Below are 9,585 nucleotides of genomic sequence, written 5' to 3' on the forward strand. Positions count from 1 at the left end.
TATATTAAAAGAAATATAGCATAAATTTTTAGAAATAATTAAATAATTTTGAAATTAATTTTTTTGAAAAAATTTAATTGAATTTTTTTTTATATTATTTGAAGTTTTTATTTTCTAATATATATTTAATTGAAGAATTTCCAAATAATTGAAATTCGCAAAACTGAATATTGTAAACAAATGGATTTGAAAAATTGTCGAAGAACTTTTTCGAAAATTAATTGATTTAAAGAAGAATTTTAGTTACAAAAGTTTAAAAATAAGATGAAAATATTAAATACTTTCACTGGTTCGAGCCCTGTAATAATAATGATAATAATAGTAGTACATCCGGAGAAAAGTGTTGAAGAAGTACTGCAAGGTGCGTGTCTACTACTCGGTGTTATTTTCTCTTTTATCCCTATTTTTTGATTCTGTTATTTATTCATCTCGCTGTCCTCTGTCAAGTTTCATCCCAACCCACCCGATCTCCGTCGCCTCTGGGTTTTTCTCTCGGCGTGCGTCGACGACAGTTATAAACTCTCCTATAGCAAGAATCCCACGACAGAATATAAGCGACTTTTGCGCGAGTCTCGCACTGTCGCGAAGGATTTTGTCCATGTTTCTTCTTTTCTTCCTCTTCTTCTTATTCTTATTTTTCTTTCATGAGATGAAAAACCCAACGAAATTCGATGTAGATTCACGGATGAAAGTTTCTGCGCGACAGTTGAAAACTTTAAGCTTCCAATTCGTAACGAATGCACTTGTTTTGAAAGTTGAATTTTCTTCTCCTGTTTTTCTTAACTTTCGGAAATATTCTTTTTTTTTTGTCACTGAAATAAGATCGTATTTGCAGGGTTGACATAGGTCAGGAAAATGTCAGGAAAAATGAAATTGATCAAGGAAATGGAATTTTATCAAAAGTAAACGGAAAAAATTCCAAAATTCTAGAATTGTTTTTAATTTTGGTTTTTACTGTAGAAAATATTTTTGAAAAACTCAACCTTTTAAATTCTTTTTGATTTTCTCAATCGTAAAAACTTTTTATAATCGAAATGAATTTTTTATGTTCATTGTGAAAATGATTTTGTTTTCTATGTAGAAAAGTTATGTTAGAATGATTATTCGTTTATGGGACTGAAGTTTAAAATCAATTTACGTTCATTATGCTTTTATTTTCTGTTTTTTTTTTCTCGGTCGATTTGATCTTTTACTTAGATTCCTCGACGTTATACAGGTATGTCGTGCAGTCATTAGATGCACGCGCCGAGAGAAGTTAGATGTAATTTTCTTGATGCCGTTGTATCGTGCACTTATTTACATCGTTTTCACAGCATGCAAACTTTTTATTACACCTTATCTTTGTAAAAGTCAACCCGCATTTTGCAACTAAGAAAAACGAACCTCCGCAAAGAATGTATATAATCAAATATCATTTTTTTTTTTTTTTTTTTGCTAAAAGGAGAATAATTTTAAAACAAACCTGAAAAAAATTTTCTTAAGAATAAAACCATTTAGTTTTATTCTATTCATCTATTATTATAATTATTTATTTATTCAGAATATTAACGGGACAGATCCTTTTATATTTATTATTATATATTATATTATATATTAATTATAATTTATATCTACAAATTAAGAATATTAATAATAATTTAATTTATAAATTAATAATATTAATAATTATTTATAGATAATTTAATAAAAAAATTAAATTTTAAAAAAGGAAAGTATAAAAGTTATAATTTCATGTTTGAAGTGCAGAATGTTTTCTTTGGTTCGAGCAAACGAAATGAGTATTGTGATTTTTTTGTTGAAACGTTTTGAAGAGATGAAGAGAGGGGATTATCGGAGGACACACAGGAAGTGGCTGCAAGCAGGTAGCGGCTATAAAACTTCCGGTGTGGATAACGTATCCAACAAAAGAGGATATATCCTTCCATTTTATTACTAACCATGAAAAAGCCTCTTTCATGTGTGTAGCAAATATGTTGAATATTTTATTATAAAACACGGGAAAATAAATTTTCTCAAAATGAGAATAAATAGTTGACATCACCTTCGGAATTAACTATTAACTATAATAATTTAAATGTTCTTTCATTTTATAATTTATTCACTTTTTCTGTCCCTCACACTCTGAAGTTGTCTTTTGTTTATACTTTTGTTTTTTGTTAACTTTAGATAGATTGTATATTATATTATTATGTTAGAATTATTTTTATATTTTATAATTAATTCAAAATTGTAATGACAAATAGAAATCATCAGAATTTTTTTTCACTTCTTTTCATTAAAAGACTAAAATTTTGTTAAATGTTATGTTTTGTCAAATTGAAATTATTTTTTTCTCTACTTTTAAAGAAAATTAGAAAATTGTTAAACAACTGTGATTAAGAAATAGAAAATTTATTTATTTTGCATTATTTTTGTTTATGAATCACAATTTTTTTAACAAAATTATTATTTTGTTTTAGAAAAGAACAAAAATATTTGCATAATTTCTATTTTTAATCTTATTTTTGAAACAGGATTTTCTACAGGAATTAAGACATTCAAAACATTCAAATTCAAACCGTTTTGAAATTAAACAAATTCAAAAAAATTGTTATAAAACATGAAGATATCGATTGCTCCGAGTCGAAGACTCGGAGTGATCGATATCTTCATGTTTTCTAATAATTAAAAATGTCCGAGAGATAAAATCATTATTTTATATTATAAAAATATTGTCACTGTAACTTGATCAAAATTATTTTCATCATTTTAATTCAATTATTATTTTCTAGAATTTAAAATTATTTTTTATGAAAATAATAATTTAATTCCTTCAAAAAAATTTATTATTTATGAAAATAATTGAATTCCTGTGAAATTTTTATTATTTATGAAAATAATGAAATGTTTGCATACAATTTTATAAAAAAATTTTTAAATAATTGAAATCTTTTTGGGAAATTTCATTAAAATAGTAGATATTAAAAATCATTGAATTGAGGAAAATTTTTGAAAACAATTGAAATTAGGACAAGAATTTTTTTGACATTTATGAAAATAATTGAACTTTGGAGAAGAATTTTATTATTTCTAAAAATAATTGAGAATTTTACCAGAATTTTTTTCATATTTTGAATACAGTTGAAGTTTATAAGAAGAAACAATTCTAAGAATTAGTTTTTAAAAATATTTTAATGTTATTTTTCAAAAATAATTGAATTTCTTTAATGAATTTTTGTATAATTTAAAAAAACTAATTAAATTTTTTATGAATTTTAATTAAAAATTTTCAACATGATTTTTTTCCAAATTGTTAAAAATAATTATAAAATTTTATTTTTTTTTTTGTAAGTATTTAAATTTTCGGAAAGATGTAATTGAAAATACTGAAAATATTGAATATTTAAAAATTACTAGAAGCTATTAAAATTCATTTCATTTCATTCATTTTTATTTTTTAAAATTTTCATTTAAAGATTTTTCATTAAAATTTTTGATAATTCAATTATTTTCCATATTTGAAATTAAAATTCATAAAAACTTGATTAAAAAAAAATTGTAACAAAATACTTGAAAAAAATTAATTATTTCCAATTAAATTTTACAAAACTTCAATTATTTGAAATGATTTTTATTATAGATATATTTGAAAAATTAAATTCTCTTAAAAAATAATTCAAGAATAATTTTTGAAAGATTTGTTTATAGTTATCTCAATTTTCTTAATTTCCCTATGACAAAAAATTTTTTTTCCAGACATTTCCCTGATTTTACTTACAAGAATTTTGTTTTCTGAAAACAATTAAATTTCTACAATAATTTGTAACTTCTCCAAAATCAATTTTTTTTTAGTGTTTTTAACTAAAATTCTTCTATAAATCCATTATTTTTAATAATTTTTGAAAAAGTTTTTTTAAAATTTTCAAATTTATTTGTTTTTAACAAAAATTTATTTTTAAAGCAATTTTTATTAGAAAATTTTACTAGAATTCAATTATTTAAATGCAAAAAAAGTAATGTATATTCAATATTTGAATGTTTCTTAAAATTGAATTCTCATAAAGAATTTCATCAACAAATTTTTAAATAATTGAATTCTTTTGAAGAATTTTAATAAAATTTTTAAGAATAATTACATTTTTCGAGGAATTCGATTAAAATTGTATTAAAAACAATTGAAATTCTGCAATGAGTTTTATTATTTATGAAAAAAATTGAATTCCTACAATAATTTTATTTTGTACGAAAATAATTGAATCCCTGTAAAAATTTTATTATTTATGAAAATAATTGAATTTTATTATTTCTAAAAATTAAAATTTTGAAGACAATTTTTTTTTAATTTTTAAACATATAATATTATAATATTAAATTGAGACAACAACCGATTTAAAAGTGTTGCGAAGCAACATTTTTGATTCGTTTTTTGTCTCAATTTTAATATCCGCAGAAAAACGAAGTTATTTTTAACTATTTTCGATTTAGAAAGTAAAACAAGAATAACATGAGAATAAAAAAAAATAAAGATTAAAAAGACAAGAAAAATTTAAAAAATAAAAAACTCATTTTTCCCTACAATGAAAAATCACAAATTAACCAACAAGTGGAAAACGAGACCAAGATTTTTTAGAAAAGCCAGATTGAGAAAAAAAAGTGTAATGAAAACAAAAAAAAAAGCGAAGAACAGTAAAAAGCCGAAGTTATTACAAAATTTTACGGTGGAAAAAAAAGGATGATAAAAATGAGGACGAAGCGAATTCAAGTCTTAAAGTAAGCAGCTTTAGTCGGAGCTTTTGAAAACTGAGAAGATAATCCCTTACACTGCGTATCGCAGAAATTTTGCCATGCAAATCCAAACGAAATGGTTCTGTTTTAGTAAAGAATACAAAGGGTGAGTTACTAAAAGCGTCTCAGCAAGCTGGGTTGCCTGGTCCCAGGGGAGAAGTTGTAAATTTACACTTTTTGCATCACTTAACCCTCTGACATTTTTTTCGTTTGTAAATAAACAACACCTGACATCAAAATATTATTTTTTCTCCCCTTTTCTCCTCTCTCTCACTCTCTTTCTCTCTCTTTTATCTCTTCGCCAAAACAGACAAAAAACTATTTTCCAGATTTAAACACACTCCTATATATTTTTCCTCTATTCTTTTCTTTACTCTTCTCTTTTCGTCCTTTTTTACAAATTTTACTTTTTTGTATATTTTACTTTTTTTTGCAATAAGTAATAAATATTTTTTCTTTTTACGACTTTTAATAACTATATAACGAAATGCTTTGTTTATATGAAATAACTTTTTCCCCATTTTACAATTGAATAATCTATAAAAAGATTTCTTCTTCTCAATTAAACGTGGAATATAATTGAATAGAAAGTGTAAACATTAATTAATCAGAGAGGGAGAGAGAGAGATAAAGTAATCTCTTCATTTAAACGAATTCCTTTAATTTCAATAATAAATATTCTATTAAAAAAATAAATTCTTTCAATGGATAAAAATTATTTTTAGTAAAAAAAATTACTGAGTAAGAAAAAAATTGTTTTTTTTTCCAAAAGGTATTTTTCGAAGTAGGTATATAAAAAAAAGAGTTGATAAAAAAAAATTGTCCCCTGCGTGTGGAATTTTATGCACTTACGAAGCGTGCGAGGTTATTAAACACGCAATTTTCATATGCGATTAAACCGTAATTGAAACACATTTATACAGGGTATGTGCTACACCCAGAGAAAAAAGTTATTTATTTTAACTAAAAGTGTATATTTAAGAAAAATTTATTTGTTGCAAATAAATATTTTATTTAAAATAAATAAACTAATATTTATTTCAAATAAATGCACTAATTAATCTAAAATAAAGAAATATATTTGCAATTTATGAAATAGTATATTTGTAGCAAATAAAAAATATATTTGATTCAAATAAATGTTTGTTTGACTTATAAGTAGACGCCTGCGCATATTGCATTGCTATAGTAAAACAATAAGATGTTTTGCTTTTAACAGTTTAACGCGTACAATTATAAGAGGTTTATTCATCATGAATAGTTAACAAATTTAATTGATTTAAGTACAGAATTTTTCTTTTTAAGTGAAAATTTTAATTAGTACAAAGTAACAGATTTGTATGTGATTTCATTTACATTTTAGTGTCTTATTTGAGATTTTGTGAGAAAAATGTGACAGTGGACTTTTACATATGAAGTGAAAAAGTAAAGTAAAATGACTAACAATAAAAAAACCTGACTTTATTTAACAAATATTCTTATAAAAATAAACATTTATTTTAATGAATATTAAAAGTTCCATTAGTGATTGTGATTGTTAAATTTATTTGAAGGTTATAAGTGAATTTTAATATTTTAGAATGCTTACAGGATTTATTAAAATGAAAAGTGTTTTTTATTTGTTCTAAATATAAAATATATTTAAAGAAAATATAAAATTTTTTTCATTTAAATAAAAATGGATATTTAAACGAAATATATTAATTCAAATAAAAAATATTATTTGAGCTAAATAAAAGTTTAGTTGGTTCTGTGACAAATATCCTTTTTTATTTGTTTGAAATAAATTTTATTTAATTCAAATAAATCATTTCTCTAGGTGTATATGAGATAAATGACAAGATCGTAATTTAATCGGTTGTGCGCCATGGCGATACGTAATGAAAATGAATTTAATGGAACTCATGCATCACAAATATATATATATATATATATATATATATATATATGATAACTTGAAACTTTATAATTGACTTCATATCACTTTCCCAAATGAAAAAGTAAAAATAATTTTTTACTCTTCTTCATTTTAATAAATTAATTTTTAATGAATTTAAAAATAATCTTCTACTCTTCTTTATTTTACCCCCATAATATTAACTCTCCTATTTTTCTTTCCCTTAAAGTTTTCAACATTCAAACCAGTTTTTTATTTTAAATTTTCTTTCCTAGAAAATTACAAAAATTATGCTCCTAAACTATAATTGTTTTATTTATTATAATTATTTGATCATTATATTATTTTTCCATTGAAATTAAGATTTTCAAAAATTTCAAATTCAAATCTTTTCAAATTTAATAACTTATAAGAATATATATTTAAAAACATGAAGAAATCGATCACATGGAGTAATCGATTTCTTCAAGTTTTTATAATAATTAACGATAATAACCCAGGGATAAAATTATTATTTTATATAAAAATATTGTTACTTCTAACTTCTTCGACATTATTTTCATCATTTACATTTAATTATTATTTTCTAGAATTTTTAACTAAAATTCTTCTTTAAATCAATTATTATTTAAAAGAACGAAAAATTTAGATTTCCAAAGATTTGTATTTGAAACCTTTTCAAAATTCAATTAGTTCTAAAAATTCATGCTAAAATGCTTTTAATATTAAATGATTATTTAAAATTTTAACCGAAATTCATTTTTAAATCATTTTTTATATGAAAATTCAACGAGAATTCAATTATTTAAATACAAAAATAAATAATTTTTTTTTGATTTTGATATACTTATGAAAATAATTGAATTTTAGAAAAGAATTTTATTAAAATTCCTTAAAATAATTGATTTTATGGGGAGAATTTTGTTGTTTAAGAAAATAATTGAATTCTTTTGCAAAATTACTTAAAAATTTTTTTAAAATAATTGATTTCATGAGACGAATTAAAAGTTATTTATGAAAATAATTGAATCATTGCAACGAATTTTATTATTTTATTGAATAATTAAATGTTTCTTAAATTTGAAATCTTTCGTCAAGTTTTAATAGAATTTTTAAGAATAATTGCAAATTTCCAGAAATTTATTTAAAATTGTATTAAAAATATTTAAAATTCTTTCGTGAAAATAATTGAATTCTTAAGTAAAATTTTATTATTTATGAAAATAATTGAATGTTTTCGTAGAATTTAACCAAAAATTTGTTTCAATAATTAAATTTTTTGATAAATTTTATGAAAATAGTGAATATTTAAAATTATTAAAATGCGAAAAACTTTTTAAAATAATTGAAATTTTGCAAAGAATTTTAATTAAATTTTTTCAAAATAATTTAATTTTTGGCGAAAAATTTTGCTATTTATAAAGATAATTGAATTCTTTACGAAATATTGGTTAAAATTATTGAAAATAATTTAATTTCGTCGAAGAATTTTATTACTTTTAAAAATAATTGAATTCTTGTGATGAGTGTTGTTATTTATAAAAATAATTGAATTTTGCAAGAACTTTTTTTTGAAATTCCTAAAAATAATTGAATTTTTGTGAAGAATTTTGTTACTTGTCATGATAATTGCATTAAAACTTTTGAAATAATTAAATAATATTAAAAAGCCATTCTGGTGAGAAATAAAAAAAAATTTTAAAGGTTTTGTATTAGAATGCGTGGTAGTTTTATAGTTTATAAGGCAAACAAAAAAGACACTAAAAAATCAGAATTTTTTTATGAATTACAAAAATTAAATTTTTTTCAATACTATTAATAAAAATCCCAGACTTTTCCCTAATTTTCCTGACCAATTCTACTTTTCCTGACTTTTCCCTGACTTGTGGCAACCCTGAACAAAATTATTTTGGACAACAAATTTTTTACAACAAAATTAATTGCTAAATAATTAAATATTTTATTTACTTTGTTTTTAATTTCTAGCCTTTCGTAATTTTAATTATTTTTAATTTCCAGCCTTTTGTATTTTTAATTAATTTTCAATTCCTGGTCTTTATGAAAATTTTCGAATAGAAACAAAAATTTATATTGATTTCTCATCCAGAAGATAAAAAATTAATGCTACAAATTTTTATTTTTACAAACGAATAAAACGAGCCGATTTTTTTTTTTTTTGGAGAAGGACAACAAGGTAGTAATAATAATAAATAATTACCGATATAAATAAAGGAATAAAATCCAAATTGTCAAGACGAATGTATAATAAAGTTGTCTTGGCCACTTCACTTTCCTCGAAGCACAATTTCACGAATTGCACGTGGTCATTATGCGAACGTCATCTCATTTGTGTTTCTACAGTCACTCGCTGTCATAAAGACGTGTGTTTTCATTGACGTTGAATGAACCATCTGGCAGAAAATCATGCTTGGGGTTAATTTTAGTGTCAACTCAAGAAGCTTAAATCCATCTCATAAATAAGAAAACCCAAAGAACGTAATCGACAATATTCTCGCCACAACCTTTCGCCTCTAAAACCTGTACGAATATAATTACCCAATCTTTTTTTTTTGTTCTTTTTTTGTATTTCGAACAAGAAAATAAATTTCGAAATGTCAGGGGAAAAATATTTTATAGCCTCTCCTCTCGTTTATCGTAAATAATGCATTGTAAAAAATAAATAAAATTTGGTCCGAATAAAATGGACTTGTGTAATATATTCTATTTTTAGAATTTTTTTCTTTTTTTTAAAATATTTTTCATTTTTAACACTATTTTCTCTGAAAGCTAATTATTTTTAATTAGCTAAAAATAAATAATTAGCTTAAATAATAATTTTTAATTAAAATATTTTTTAAAGAAAATTGCTTCTTATTAATTAAATTAAAATTGAAATTATAGTGAAGGGAGAATAAAACAAAAAC

The 9,585-nt window shown here is 22.3% G+C and overlaps 1 protein-coding gene across 2 annotated transcripts in view; it reads right to left on the reverse strand.

Annotated features, from left to right (window-relative positions):
• The window catches only part of LOC122504672 (disabled homolog 2-interacting protein), a 239,990-nt gene extending 230,612 nt beyond the window's left edge, over positions 1-9,378 (reverse strand). For both annotated transcript variants that reach the window (XM_043615875.1, XM_043615874.1), the window contains exon 1: positions 8,880-9,378. The gene's annotated coding sequence lies outside the window, so the exon portion shown is untranslated. The remainder of the gene's footprint in view (positions 1-8,879) is intronic.
• Between the last annotated feature and the right edge of the window lie 207 nt (positions 9,379-9,585).

This window comes from Leptopilina heterotoma, unplaced genomic scaffold, assembly GCF_015476425.1.
Source record: "Leptopilina heterotoma isolate Lh14 unplaced genomic scaffold, ASM1547642v1 Lhet_31, whole genome shotgun sequence".
Lineage (NCBI taxonomy): Eukaryota > Metazoa > Arthropoda > Insecta > Hymenoptera > Figitidae > Leptopilina > Leptopilina heterotoma.